The sequence below is a fragment of the Bombus fervidus genome, chromosome 12, assembly GCF_041682495.2.
Source record: "Bombus fervidus isolate BK054 chromosome 12, iyBomFerv1, whole genome shotgun sequence".
In the NCBI taxonomy this organism is placed as follows: Eukaryota; Metazoa; Arthropoda; class Insecta; order Hymenoptera; family Apidae; genus Bombus; species Bombus fervidus.
This window is the reverse complement of record NC_091528.1, coordinates 5,991,650-6,006,535: the sequence shown is the minus strand read 5'-3', so window position 1 is coordinate 6,006,535 and position 14,886 is coordinate 5,991,650. Positions and strand designations below refer to the sequence as shown.

Below are 14,886 nucleotides of genomic sequence, written 5' to 3'. Positions count from 1 at the left end.
GACGTTTGTAATAATTTTCTTATTAAATCTTGTGAATTTACCAATTCAGAGGCGAATTATATCCAATACTACGTAACCAATGAGAACAAAGAAATTAGTACGAAGAATATCAAATACTATAGAAATGATGGCAACCTAACAAACGTCTTGCTTATTTTCATCTTCTTATTAAAATAAGAAATACATTAAAAATCAGATATTAGAGAAACAAGTATATTATTCCTCCTACCTTCTTGGATTTCGTTTTACCACTGAAATAAATAATCGAATGAGCATTTGATTTACATACGCGGTAATTTTCATCCATGTTTATTTGCTTTAACGTTTCGATCAGACTCTTCTCGCTCCATCGAACAATCGAGCCATAAGTTTATCGAACGAAAAAAAAAAAAAAGGAAAAGAAAGAAAAGAAAGAAGACGAGAAACATTCTGAACGATCTACATAGTAAAATCGATTTTTACTCTTAGAAATGAGCAGTTTGATAAGTTTCCGATCGTATCGTGCAAATATTCGCAATTAGATCCGTTAATTTCAATGTTACATACCTTTTTGATCTGCCGCGTACAAGAACAATTTCGGTAATACCATGCTCTGTTTTGATGCAGGGAAAATTCCAGAAAATTCATATTTATGATCAAGATAACGAGGAGATTGCGGACGAAATGCAAATTGGACGGCGGTTGAAAACAATGAAACCCGGCGAACATTATTAATCGAGGAGTAAAACATTTCTAACGTGCGTGAAATTCGATCGGATCGACATCATTATACCGGACTACATTAATTAAACGTCCGTTAACGCACAATGTTTATGATTGTTAATGTGCCGCGCCATGTATCAAATTATGCCATGCGAACGGATGTTCTATCACAATTCAACGAGAAACGAAATGGAACCAGGAGGCTGATTGACGCGAACACCGAGGTCGACTCCATTAACCAACCCCCCAACAATTTACGCATTCTAATAAACTTTCCTATCCATGGCTCGCCCCACCATCAAACCCATAAATAATTTAACAATTAAAAATCTACGATTACGAGTTGTAATTTTGAAATGAATCCGGGGTTAGAAACTCGAAACCTAACGTCCATTAAGAAAAATGTAAAATTTATAGAATATGTAATTTAGCTGTTAAGAGCCTCGAGTTAGAGGCTGGAAGTTTGACTCCCGTTAAGAAAAATGTCCAACTTATAGAATAAGTAATTTAACTATTAAGAGTCTTGGCGTACAAGTTAGAAGTCTATAACTTGCATTAATGTGTAATTTATGGAATAAGTAATTTAGCTGTTAAAACTCTTGCGCTGCAAGTTGGAAATCTAATTTTCGTTAAGAAAACTGTGCGATTTACAGCAGCAGTGTGTTTATTTCAGCTTCTTAGCCTAGAAATTCAACTTGGTTATAGAATATACACATTGCCATCAATTGCTGAATCTGCGTTACATGATTGCTTCCTTCGTTTCTATTCTAAAACTGTCTTAAGTCTGCTATAAGGCATTTCTGTTCCTTGAAACTAGCTTAAACTATTTCATTGGCTACGATTTACACTTCGCACTTTGCACAGCCCCCTTTGCTCAACTCGCCCCTCCGTCTCTTCCCTCTTTTACGTCTTTCCTACCTTCTCTAGCCATTCGACTACTTCCGTTTTTCCTTTCTCAGCTAGTATTTCTTCCACTTTCAGGTTTGTTCTATCAACTTCTTTGCGTACCTTCCAAGTGTTTCAAATGTCCCACCGCTGCTTTTATAAAATAAGCACGTTTTTTCCTCTTTACTCACTGAAAAACTACACGCGTAGTTTGCCACCTTGCTCTTGCCAGTAGCTTCTACCCCCCTTCCTTTCTCCTCAAGTATTTTGGTAAACTTTCTTCACCCTCGGGTATCTCCTATCGTACCCAGATCCTTATATTCTGTGTTCCAATGTTTCTGTCTTTGTACGCCTTCTTTCCCCTTTCTCAGAGTCCCCTCTGTTTCCATCCCCCTGTCCCATAATCGCTCTACTCCTTCTTGGATCTTTAAAGTGTTTCAACATTTCTTCAAGTCTTTTGCTATCTCCTATCCCGGCTGTTCTTTTCTTTAGACGTCAATGTGCAATTTATGGAACAAGAAATTTAAGAATCTGCATTCAGAAAAACGCTGTCAATTCACAGAATAAATAATTTAGCTATTAGAAGTCCCGGGTTAGAAACTGATAGTCTAACGTCCATTAGGAGAAGTGTACAAAGATGTGAAAAAGTGTACAAGTTCCAGAACAAGTAATTTAGCCGTTAAGAAATCGAGGGGTAGAAGTTTGTATTTGTGGAATGAATAATCTAGTTATTAGTGGTTATTATCGAGGGTTAAAAGTTGCACGATTTGCATTAAGAAAAATGTGCAATCGCTGAAAGAGATTTTATCAACGCGTCAAAATGCAGAATGAAGTTCTGTGTTCTATAATTAATTTCTTTGGCTACACATACATGTATACTTGTATAACAATATTGAAATACTGAAAAGAACAAGCTGTCGCCTATATAATTCACGAAAGAAATTATCCATATTCTCGAAACTACGGAATTGTAACTCTACAAAATTTTTTAGGGAAAGTTACGAATTGGTATTAGTTTTGATTAATACAGAATTAGAAATAATTGAAAACCCCAAAAATGTCTTAAATTGTCAAGTCTTAAATTCTTACAAAAAAATTCACCGCAGATTGACCATCTCATATGATGCGATATTTCTCGATTAATTTTTACATAAAATAATTCAGAGATCCGTTATGGCAGTATAAAATTTCTATAACCGCTCACAAATTGACCGCCTCGACCGAATAATTTAAAGCCTCGAGAAGCCCGCCACTCTTAAAAAATCTATAAAGTATCTATAAAAGATTATCTATTTATCAAATTATTTGATTTACACCGATAAACAGTAAATGTTAGAGTCAACGCAATCCTAATGCATCTTTTTTCCGTGCCATGTTCGAACGGGACAGCTATGGAAATTAGCAGCGACCTGTATAGATAAAAATCGACAGCGGTCGCAACCCTGATGAAAGTGGACTAAGCAGTTCTTATAAATATTTAACTGTGCAGATAAAACAAGATGCGTCTCTGTTTGCGCGTGTTGCAGCCAACGAAAGCGTCGATAAAGCTTTTATTACACACGATAGAGACAAGCAACGGCCGTTTACAGTTGCCGACAGCTGTAATTAACCTTCGACGAGACTTCCATCGGCGAGAACTTTCCAGGCACGATAAACACGCTCGTTAACTTGTCCAGGAATACGTGTCGTCTTTGAACATCTCGTTAACAAGAAACGTACAACTGGCGCGGCTGAAAACTGCTTCCTATTTTCTGGCGTTTCGGCGACGCTGATTAAACGCCATCGGATCACAGAGAACTCTGCATCTTCTCCGCTGCGATCGATCGAATTGATCTAGGAATGCGCGTATATGTAGCAACAAGTATCGTAGTTCGTGTGAATCTTGCTTGAAACGCGATATCCTTGGACTAAATGGCGTATCATATAACAAATTAGAGGACACCCTGAGGTTATTCTTGCGCGAATGTCATTTTTAGTTGAAAATCTGATTCGTCCAGATATAATTATGTGCAATAGAGAAACTGTTATACCGTGGTGGATTGTGTTTCAGTTCTTTAAAGGATTCTACGATTCTTCTTTTTCATAGTCTTTCTTGTATTTCGTTGCAAATTCTGCACTCCTTCTATGTCATAATTATACGGTTAAAATGTAGAATAGAGTAGAACAAAGAGAATAGGTGTAAATGTTCGACTGTGGGTGAAAGCAGTGTCCGTGAAAGAAGTCGATCGGCAAATCGACGCGTTTCAAGTTCCAATCACTCGCACTTTAAACGATAATACGCAAACCATGTCACGTAATACCAAGTTTCATAGTACTACGCAAAGTATAATATTACTGAATATTACGTTACATAACATAATACAAGAAGGTACTGTACAGCGATAGCGTAATAATCCAAAATATACTGCTGCACGATCTAGCAACATAGCACACTGTACTTTATTTTAGAAAAAATTGCACCTACCGCATTCCTATCAACATTCTAAACACGCGAATGAGATTTCAATAGATGAAGCGATTAGGTGAAAGTTAATGTAGATTATCTCCTTATTAATCTTATAATTAGAATTTGGAGAAAATATAAAAAAAGATCTATGGTCTCTACTGAAAGATTCAAATTAAGTTCAATTGTATCTCTTCGTATTCAGTGTAATTGAACCTATCCCTTTCGATTGTACCTACACGTTATAAATTTAATGCGCACTAATGGCATATTAATGTCCGATCAATGACAACTTCCCTTGGTTTGATACATTTTTAATAAAAAAGTTTCGTAGCTAATAGAAAATTCTAAACTTATTATGAACTCAACATTCCCAACTAAATACCTCTTAAAATCGTAATTCTTGAATTCTGGACTACGAATTCTTAATTCTGAACTCTCAGCTCCGAACTCCGAACTCTCAATTCTGAATATCCAACTTTAAACTATAAACTCTGCATTCGAAACTTTGAAATCTGAATTCTGAATTTTAAACTGTAAACTCAGAACCCTAAACCCTAATCTCCAAACCCTAAACCCTAAATCCTAAATTCCGAGTTTCTAATTTGTTTGATGGAAAATAAATACAGCAGCGGCAAACTTTCAAGCAATATTATGTACGAAGAAAGTGAAAAGAAAATCGATGGAAAAGAAGAAGACGGAAAGAAGATCTTACAACATAGATACACGAATTGCTTTTTCTCTACGTTGCGCTTACGATTTAATTTTAGCCCATGCGACTGCTATAATAAACGCTCTATCCACCATCTCTAAATATATCGTTGGTGTTTTCGTTTCGCGGCCACCTTGCCCTGTAATCGTAACAAAACAAGCGAGTAATGCATGCATTAATTATTCACTGGTCAATCGAGCTCGTGTATATGCGCCAGTTTCTCGGTCTAGTCGACTAGAGCAAAGTTGTTCAGGTAGCCGTGGAAAGTTTCGCCGAGTTTCCAGTCCAGTCGATTAAACTGTGTCAATAAATTGTCACATGCGACCTGAAACGGCGATACTTAATGTTCGGAAAACACGCGAGCCACGGCGACACACTTTTCAAGATACTAACACAGTAAAATGGACCAAGTTTCTAAAAACATCGTATATTAGACAAGCTACTTGTCCTCGAGTCATTTCAGATCGACAAAGTTGATTATAAGTGGATGTCTAATGAAAAATTGACGAAAGGAAAAGTTTCGCGTGTTCGTGGTTGATTAAAATTTCGAATCGCTTTTTAGTTATATCCAAATAAAATTTGTTCTTAATTACGTCAATAATTTAAAGTCGATGTCACGAGTATTATAATACAATTTGTCTAGTTCGATTTTAAAGAACACGGAATCTTACATGGAATTCCGTGGAAATTCTCGAATTTTAAAAATTCCAAATTTTTCCTCAATAAATAGATAGATTCACAAATTACAATTGAATCGAAATCGAAACTTTGAGAAAAAGGAACTTGTAGATCCGTGTTGTAAGATTCTTTCGTTCTCTGTTTCCTCGGCTGATTCTAATAATGCAAAATTTAGGATAACAGATAATAAAAGAATAATTCTACATGTACCTAAGTATTGTAAGATAAAATATCAGTCGAATTCAACTCGATTGATCCAAAGGTCGCGTTTAACTCTTCGTCCATGACTACGTACAACGGTCGATTTTCTCGAGAATTTTCAAGATTGAATTTGCAGATTGAAGAGTGAATTTTACAGAAGAGAATCCCAAGAGATAACGAGAATTTCAGGTATCAATTAATGTAGAGCTCGAACCTTTTCTATAGAGGAAATATTCTTCAAGGGAATAACGTATTTAAACAGTCGTCGGGACGTTCCCTGTGATTTTCCTCGTTTTTCTTTTTCCTCGAACTCCCAAAATAAAAGGGAAAAGTTTAGCAAGAAATCGTGGACAACGGCGCGAATCGCGCACTGACGTCAGCCACGTTTCGCGGTCACTTGCATCTTAAACCGAGTGAATTTCACTGTCTAAAATTGTTCCGTGCCCTCGTGTATGATCGTTCTGACGCAAGTGACACAAGCAAGTGCCAAATCACGCTCGAATGCCACGCGTGATCATTTTACCACTTCGAACGAACCCGCCAAATTTTCGATTCGTTGCGAACGAAACACCGCTACAAATTATGAAAGGAAGCTTTTCAGAATTTTCAGAAGTGAAACTTCTCTTCGGTAGATGGTCCGTGTTACGTTTACACGATGCTTCCTTTGTTGCTCTTATCCTTTCTTCCAATGCGTTACATTTAACACTAAGTTTACCAGTAGCAAAATTTAATTTAAAACAGTACATTCCCTGTCATTTCTTTCGTTCGACCAACTTTATGTAAGTTTTTATATGAAGAAAAATATAAGAAATTGATTTATCAAATTGACATAAGAATTTACATAAAGTTAGACGAACGAAAGAAATAACAACGAATGCACAATTTTAAATTAAATTTTGCAAGTGGTCGCTTGACCGGGTGTGATAAAACGATTAGTGTTAAAACGTTCTTCTTTATTCACCACTGTACATAATTTACGAAGCTCTTGTTTCCGATATTTATTAACAAAAACCTATTAAAATTTTCGTTCCATAGACGTTGCAAAACTTTCGTTCAACTGTATATTTGTCCAATGATTTTATGGAACATAATTTCATTTCACAAAATTACGATATGTTCCCCTTCGTGCTCGTTTTCTTTTTTCAACTTTCTTTTACCGTCCGCCGTATATCAAACATAATTTACGAGCCTTTTATGGCTAACATTTATTAACAAAGGTCTGGTAAAATTTCCTCTTAATACATGCGTTGTAAGATTACTCTATATTCTACATCTGTTTTATATATCGCATATCCATTGCTTCGATCAAACGTAATTCCGTTTCACCGAACTACAATGTCTTTTTATACTCCTTACCCTTCAAACTTTCTTTTATTTCCCACCGTGTACTAAACGTAATTTACGAGCCATTCGTTCTTGGCATTTATTTCCAAAAATCTGTTGAAACTCAACAGAAACACGTCGTAAATGAAAAAGCTGTACATCACAAAGAGAAGCGTTTCTAAAGTCACGCGGCAAGTTCGACGCGGAGAGAAAGAGAGAGAGAGAGAGTAATTAAACGGGGCATCAACTGTTGCTTCGCTTTTCAGCCAACTTTTCATCGTATCGGTTCAAAGTGCATCCCGACGAACCAGAGCATTTACCTTCTCTCTCTCTCTCTCTCTCTCTCTCTCTCTCTCTCTCTCTCTCTCATGTTTCTCTTGATAGTTTCATACGTGTGAGCGTATACACGTAATCGAGTATTGCTGGTGGAATCACGATGATGTCGTCGTCGTTTGTAAAGTGCACCTACAGTGGTGCTTCCTACGGATAATTGACGATAACGCAGATACATCGTTATTTTTAGAACAGGAGCGATTACAACAGTTCGTCCTGCACGACCTAACCCAAAGTTCTCCATTAGACGATATTGCTTTTTAACCGTATCGATTTGGCATAATTCAAGGCCGACCTACCGGGGGACTACGCCTTCCACTCGATAATAACGATTTTTCCAGAGTTTCGAAGAAGTTGTGGCGTGGCATAGTTGCAACGAAATTTTGAACCCTCGCCGCGTCAACCTGTTTCTTTCGCGTTCGAAAATAACGCTACGTTTTGTACCGCTTCGTAACAGAGGACGCGTGTATTCGCGTATGTAACGTAACCTAGTCGAATTACTTGGCAGAAATTTCATAACGATCCTAATTTAGAATGTTCGACGACGTTGTAGGGCTTTTTCTAGATTTTCTTGCAAATTTTATAATACAGTATTAATCGAGAACGTTTGAACACGTTACACGAATGTTTCAAACATTTTTACGTAAAGAATTTCAACAGAATTTCATCGCGATTGAAACACAGAATTTTATTACAATCTGAATGTAGAATGCCTGACTACGTTACACGAATTTCTTCAGATTTTTCTTCGAAAGCTGTTGTTCGCTAAAAAATACGTGGAACGCGAAAGATTCGCAGGTTCGCTTTAAGACTGCCATAAATATGTTTTACGCAGTGACGTTCAACTTTGCTCGCTAGTTCAGTCACTCGATACATTTTTCCATCTGCTTGATATTTCGTTTACGCTAGGTTTCCTTTCTTTTTGAAAAATCATGCTGTTTCCATGGCGGTGTACGCTATGGCAATGCATCGGAAACCTTTCGCCAAACAGCTGACGTAGAATTAATTCAGTAAGTCGTCAATGCAAATCAACCTTTTCCATGAATTATAAAACATAATCGATAATTTCGACCAACGATAAGTGGCCCTACTGATCCATTATACAGGTTGACACGATTATAAATAATCAATTAAAGAAAGAAATATGTACACGTATTGATGAAAGCGATAGGATACGTAACAGAAACATTTGAATATTTTGATTCGCTGGAATTTCGGCGAGAACACGATGCGTCGGTGGCGAAATTTCGCGATAAAGAGCGCGCTGTATGCAAAAGATAGTGGCACAAGCTACACTTGATTCGAGCTCGGCGGAAACTCGCTGCGAAGCCTGCCCTTGCACAATCGAATTAATGACAGGAAGCAATGATACAATTACTCTGCAGCCACTTATTAAACAGAGGCTTGGCTGCGTTCAGCTGTGATTGCCCGAGAACCAAGAGAATCCAGTGAAATCTCGTCGTCTCGTGTCGCCGTGAATTAGTTTAGCAAGATCAGCGTGCTCTGATTCCAGCAACTTTTTCTGCTGAAACTCATTACGCGTAACTAACGGAGGATTAAAACGGTTGGCTTGTGAAAAACTAAGAAAATAAATAATTAAATATATAAATAAATAGGTAGATAGCTGGTTGGAGGGAAAAGGAAAAGCGGAAGACTAATGGGAAAAACTCGACGAAATTTTACGTGAAACGAGAATATCGTAAGAAACTCCCAAGAATTATGCAAGGAATTTCTATTTCGTGTAGAAAGAAAACATTTAAGTGGTAATTACTGACAATTGCGGTGGAATCAGTCGTAATTACGCCAGACAAGGTACAAGAGACTGTTATACAATATATTTCTTCACGGAATGCAGTTAAAGAGGTTGATAAATTATCGTTGGATATAGAAAATGGATAAAAGGAATTGGAAACTCGCGTATAACGATGTTTGGCTTGATACGTAAAATGTGTACATTACAATTATAATATGAAAGACAAAGTAGGATAAAGCGATAGGTCCATGTCTATGCTATTAGGCAATTAAATACAAATATCTAATCTGTTGGAAATCGAAAGACAAGTTATGCTAGCAGTAGATTAAGGAATGACTACAAATGTCTGTATTTCCGTCGCAACAACTGCTTTCAAGGATAACAGATTCAGCTATCTCCGTCCCTGAATACAAGATTCGACAACACGCTGTCCCAAGAGAAACATGTACCAATATTTAACCATATCCAGTCTAGCGCTATTTCTGTAGAATACCAAAAGATATGGTTTCGTAGAATAGAATTCTCCGGTAATTTGAAATCCATGTAAAATCAAAGTTGCCATCGAAGCGTGCAATATTTTATAATTGACATAACGAAATAGCGTAACAAGGCCGCGTATTGTATTCAAGTTTTTCCTCAAGATATTAACGGACCTTTTGCTCGCCGAAACAGAAAGCAGCGAGATTCAGCCATGAAAACTGAAGAATCGCAGCACAGAATTAAATCCATCGACGTTCAAAGTCGCCACCGAAGCGTGCGATATTTTACGACTAACATAGCGAAATAGCGTAACAATACGGCGAATTGTGTTAAAAGTTTTTCCTCCAGATATTAAAATACTTTTTCTTTTTGTTTGCCGAAACAAGAGCGAGATACAGCCATGAAAACTGAAGAATCGCGGCAGAATTAAATCTCATCGAAGTTCAAAGTCGCCATCGAAGCGTGCGATATTCCACGTTAACATAGCGAGACAGCGAGTAACGATACCGCGTATTAAAGTCTTCTCTCAAGATATTAAAACGCTCCTTTCATTATGCCGAGGCGAGAGTGAAATTCGTCCGTGGAAATTGGAGGATCGCGACGGAACCGAGTCCAATCGAATGAAAATTCAGAGTCGCGATCGAAGCGTACAACGTTTCGAAAATTCTCCGGCATATTGGGGGAGACACGGCGAGATAGTGTCGCGATACAGCGTTACCACTGTCACCGGAAGAGGGAAACGAGAGAAACCTGGAGCAATCGAGGGGTGGTTCGAGTGACATTAAAGGGTGTCGCGAGTCCTAAATTGCAGGCCGGCTGGCTGTGTTCGCCCTGTTCCAGCAAGATAGGGGCTCGTTTCGCGTTCGCCGGCAACAGATACAAATTTTCTCCACTTAATTCCATCGGCCGTAGAAGTCTAATTGCGTCGGCGACAAGCTTGAAACGAGTGTCGTTTAAACACGGGCCCCCATGGAAAAACCGACGCCCTCTGTAACTGCATCCACCGTAAAATACCCCTGAATCTTCGTTCTGCAACCGGAAAAACGCTGGAACACGTCGTTGCTCGAAGATGAATCTACAGTCGAATAAATCTCGTAGTGCGAGTTATACGAGAAGGAAGAGGATCGATGCTGCCTGGTGATAATTAATCCATTAAATCCGAGGATTATCGAACTGGTACGAGAAAGAAGTAATTAACGCTGCAGATAATCGAGGAGAGCGTTTTTGGATCTTTCGATTCGTTCGTACAAATTTGCTCGATAGGTTGGGCGCGACGTTGAATATGCAGTTTTACGCTCGCTTCGATTATTTTAGCTTTTGCCAGTATTTACGCGGGCAGGTTGGTGAAACGGGCGGAGATATTTTTAGTTAATATTTGCAGTAACAGTTAGAACGTTTTAACAGCTAAAAATTTACTAACAGGCAAGACGAAGGTACGGCGGCTGTTTAAATCATTCCCACTTTCATTCCTGAAATACTGAAATCTGTAGCAGCAAAAGTAGGTACTAATGCCTTTCCTTACTTGACTTTAACTTTTCTCGTTCCTTTCTACCTTCTTTTTTCCCTCTTCTCCGTGGTCTTTTCCTTTTTATTCTTCCCCTCTTATTTTTTCTCTGTTCCTCTTTCTCTTTCTTTCTTTCATTCGTTCTTTCCCCTTCCCAACCTTCCCATTTTTCCTTCCATTGTACCATTCCTCCTCGATTCCCTTACTACCCCCTCTGTTCCCTTCTATTTCTTTCCATTCCAATTCGTTTATTGCATCGTGGTAAATTTTCCATAAACTTTGTATCCCCTGTATCGCAGACCGATCCAACTTTTGTTCCACAAGCTTCATAATTCGTCGGAGCATTAGACGAATAATGAAAATTTACTTGTCGAGATTTTCACGAGGTTTTTCGAGAGTAGCGTTCGTGTTTACGGGTTTCTTGTAGATCTACGATAACTTGATAACGTCGTCGACGAGAAGATAAAACTCATGCAAATTGCCTAACGCGCCGACGAAATTCGCTCGTGTAACGCGAATTTTACAGCCGCGTTCCGCAGCGTTCACGCTGAAATTCCGAGAAAAATGCACTACAATTCCCCGAACACGGATTTTCCAAGAATTCATTCAGCCAGACATTAAACATGCATCATGCAAATGCAATCCTCGCTCTTCGTATTTCCATCTTTATTTTCGTTTTATTTTTTTCTCTTTTTCCATTTTATCAATTGCATCGCGATTAGATTCGTTTCCCTTCAGTTTCGCGCGAATTATTTGCGAAATATCATTCGTACGAATAATCGCCCTGTTGTCTTGGCAAAATAATTCTCCACTGCCTACGCGTGGTAGGATAATACCACCTATTGATTATATCGTCTTCTGGAAAAATGAAAAGGGCCTTTTCGAAATACTACATAACGAAATTAAAATTAAATGCTAACGTCTACTAATATATTGAAACATTTCAAGTTCTCCGTATCTTTTACCCTTTCAGCGAAATTACGCTATACAAACTGTTGCGAAATAACGACTAACGATAGCGTACTAATAATAAGAACATCCCTATCGTAAGAATTCGGACAATTTGTTCCCTTCGAGTTATCTCGTCACAAATCTCATAATTCGTTGGTATCGTAACAAGGCAGATTGCTAAGTGAAAAAAAATTTCTAAAATTTGTTACAGCTTTGCGATAATCCTAACGAATTGACTCGCAGTAATTGCAACGATTAGGCTACACCGCTGATGCTACACCGGTGGCCGGCGATGTACAAGCTGTAATATTATGAATCTTAGTACCTCGAAGCGTAATACCATGGAGCATCGCACAACGGGACAGAGCACAGAACTACGAAGCACAGTGCCATAAACCATAAAACGTAGAGTATTATGAATCACGAAGCCACAGTAAATATCGGAATTCGCAATTCCTATATCCATCGAATCAACGCTCGGCCATTCTAAATATCGCCAGACGTAAATTACGAATACAGTGAAATAAATCAGCTTCTATTCGTTGGTGCAACGAGATTACCACTTTCTCAACCGCCCACGCTACCAAACGTAATCGCCCGGTAAACCTGTGCCAAGCAACTGCACAAGTAGACGAGCTACGCTTTACGTAAGACGTTAGTTACACCGCCTTCTAACTTCGCCCTTTAATTAAAACGCGTAACACAACCAGCAGAACTGGTCTTCGATTTTTCGAGCAACCGAACCTTTTCACTTCCTCCCTGGTTCTAGTTGGAGAAAGACGAAGAACCAGCTTTCGGATTGCTACAGGCTACGACGGTGTGTTCTGTCTCGTTTCCCTTCTGGAACAACCTGTCGGCGTGCGTGCCGCGCGATCTTTTAAAACCAACGTCCACGGGACACGGGTATCGGTGAAGGTGCACGCGCGCGTGTATAACTCGGTTTTCCTTAATAAACCGCAGCGACGCGACGCCGCACCGCGAGAAACGTGAGAACGTCGAGAGCGACGATTCAAGGAGAGAATTTATTATTCGACGCGTTGCATACTGCACCGGCGGTGAATTCTCCGGTGACTACAAGAAATTTACAAACGAAGCTTCAGCCAACCGCGTCTCGATGCAATGGAAAACCTGACTACGCCACGGTTATCGTATTTTCCTTTCCGGCTGTGTATGTATTATATATGGCAGAGATCAAGTTATTATTTTGCTTTTTCTTCTCCTTCCCGTAACCATTAAAGGAGGATTGAAAAGAGGCGAACAAGCCTCTGTTGTTCTTGCTTCTGGTGACTTTCCGCGATCGAGCGTGGCTCGTTCTTTATGGTCCTTTGGCCAAGCTTCAGAACAGCAAAGTGTTTATTCCTCTATAGATATTTCTACGCAAGAAAGATTTAATGCTACCGCATACAGGCGATCTTCACGCTCCAAGCTCGCGCACATTCATTATAAATATATCTACAATCAAACGACTAACCAGGATTGCTTTCCCACGCGTTTTGATTTTGTCCCAAACTTCCTATCGTTCCAACGGAACTACCGGTCGTCAAGATGTTAATACAAAGGTCTGTCAAAGTGCCATTCTTCCATCCAGAGTCTCGCCAACTTTGTGAGAGATTCTCAGAAAAACACCCATCCGGGCCAAAGTATACATCTTCGGAGTATCAAAGTCGACTGCACAGCTGGCGATAGCAAAGAACGAACGATAAAAGAACGAATGATGGAAGAGCGACATTTTTCACGGGCGAAACAGGGAGCAGAGATGATTTTCATTTATCCTTGATTCTCTGGCCGGAGAGCGGGAAAAAAGCGTGCGAAGAGGATGAAGAAACAGGCACGAGCTGCTCGCTAATCCCTTAAGAGCGTAGCGAACGAAGGGCCGAAGAGCCGAGAGGCAGCGGAAAAAAGGCGCGATACAATCCCATCGGGAACGGGTTTCATTGAAATGCCGAGGAGTTTGCAAGAAAAACAGCATCTGGGTTAAATTCCCGAGGATCTTTCGGCTCCAGTCAGCTTTTCCGGCACGGCTGATAGAATTCCCCTTGCGAGCCCGTGAAACAACAGAAGCGGAAGGCTGTGAGGAGCCGAGAGAGCCAACGACGTCGACGAGTTTCTTCTGGCTGTCGGCGACGTCGCAACGACGAACCAGCCTGACTTTCGGCGCCCGCGGGAAATAACGCCGTGGACCGAGCTGCAAATATGCGCATCACAGCCGTGAGATTCCCGAAAGAAGAATTGGACGACTCCTGTTAGATCAGCGATAGGAATTTTTAGGGAAAGACGAGAAGGCAAGAATCACGAAGAAGCTTGATTCTTTAAATACTACTGTCGCGTGTACAGTCAGTCGCGAAGATATTCGTACACGGAATAACTTTTTAAGAATTGTGCGATTTTTGGAGCAAACTGGAGGGATCAGCTAGCGAAAATGACGTGCAATGGAAATTTGGTGAAAATTGAAATTGATAGGAACGACGATGAAAGTCGTAGAAAGATACAACCTTCTCATCTGGGTTTCTAATGAAAATTTCAAGAACATATTTTATATAATATGTATAATATATATAATATAAATATAATAATACGATATAATTGATTTATTAATTATATATTATATATATATATAAAATTCCCAAATTTTACAACTTTTTCGAAAAATAACGAAAACAACTCCTAGGCAAACGAGGAAGGTCAAGCTGCTGGAACTTTGATTCTTGGCTAGAGCTGCGACGTAACGGAAAATCGTGTTTAAATGCCGGACAGGTTCATTCATTTTCCCGTAAAGGAAGACAAAGCGACGACGAACGACGTTACGAATTAATCGTAACGCCATTTGACGCGGCCAAAAGAAACATGACAGTTACAGTGTAGTTAATCGAATAAAAAGTTGCCCCTGTTCACGATCCGGTACCAATGGGAAAAAATTTCAC

At 39.2% G+C, this 14,886-nt stretch overlaps 1 long non-coding RNA gene across 1 annotated transcript; it reads left to right on the top strand.

The window, feature by feature from the left end:
* Nucleotides 1-8,513: 8,513 nt before the first annotated feature.
* Nucleotides 8,514-12,516, top strand: LOC139992872 (uncharacterized). Its single transcript, XR_011801225.1, has 2 exons — nucleotides 8,514-10,699; nucleotides 12,177-12,516. It is a non-coding gene; the product is annotated as an uncharacterized lncRNA (long non-coding RNA).
* Nucleotides 12,517-14,886: the final 2,370 nt, after the last annotated feature.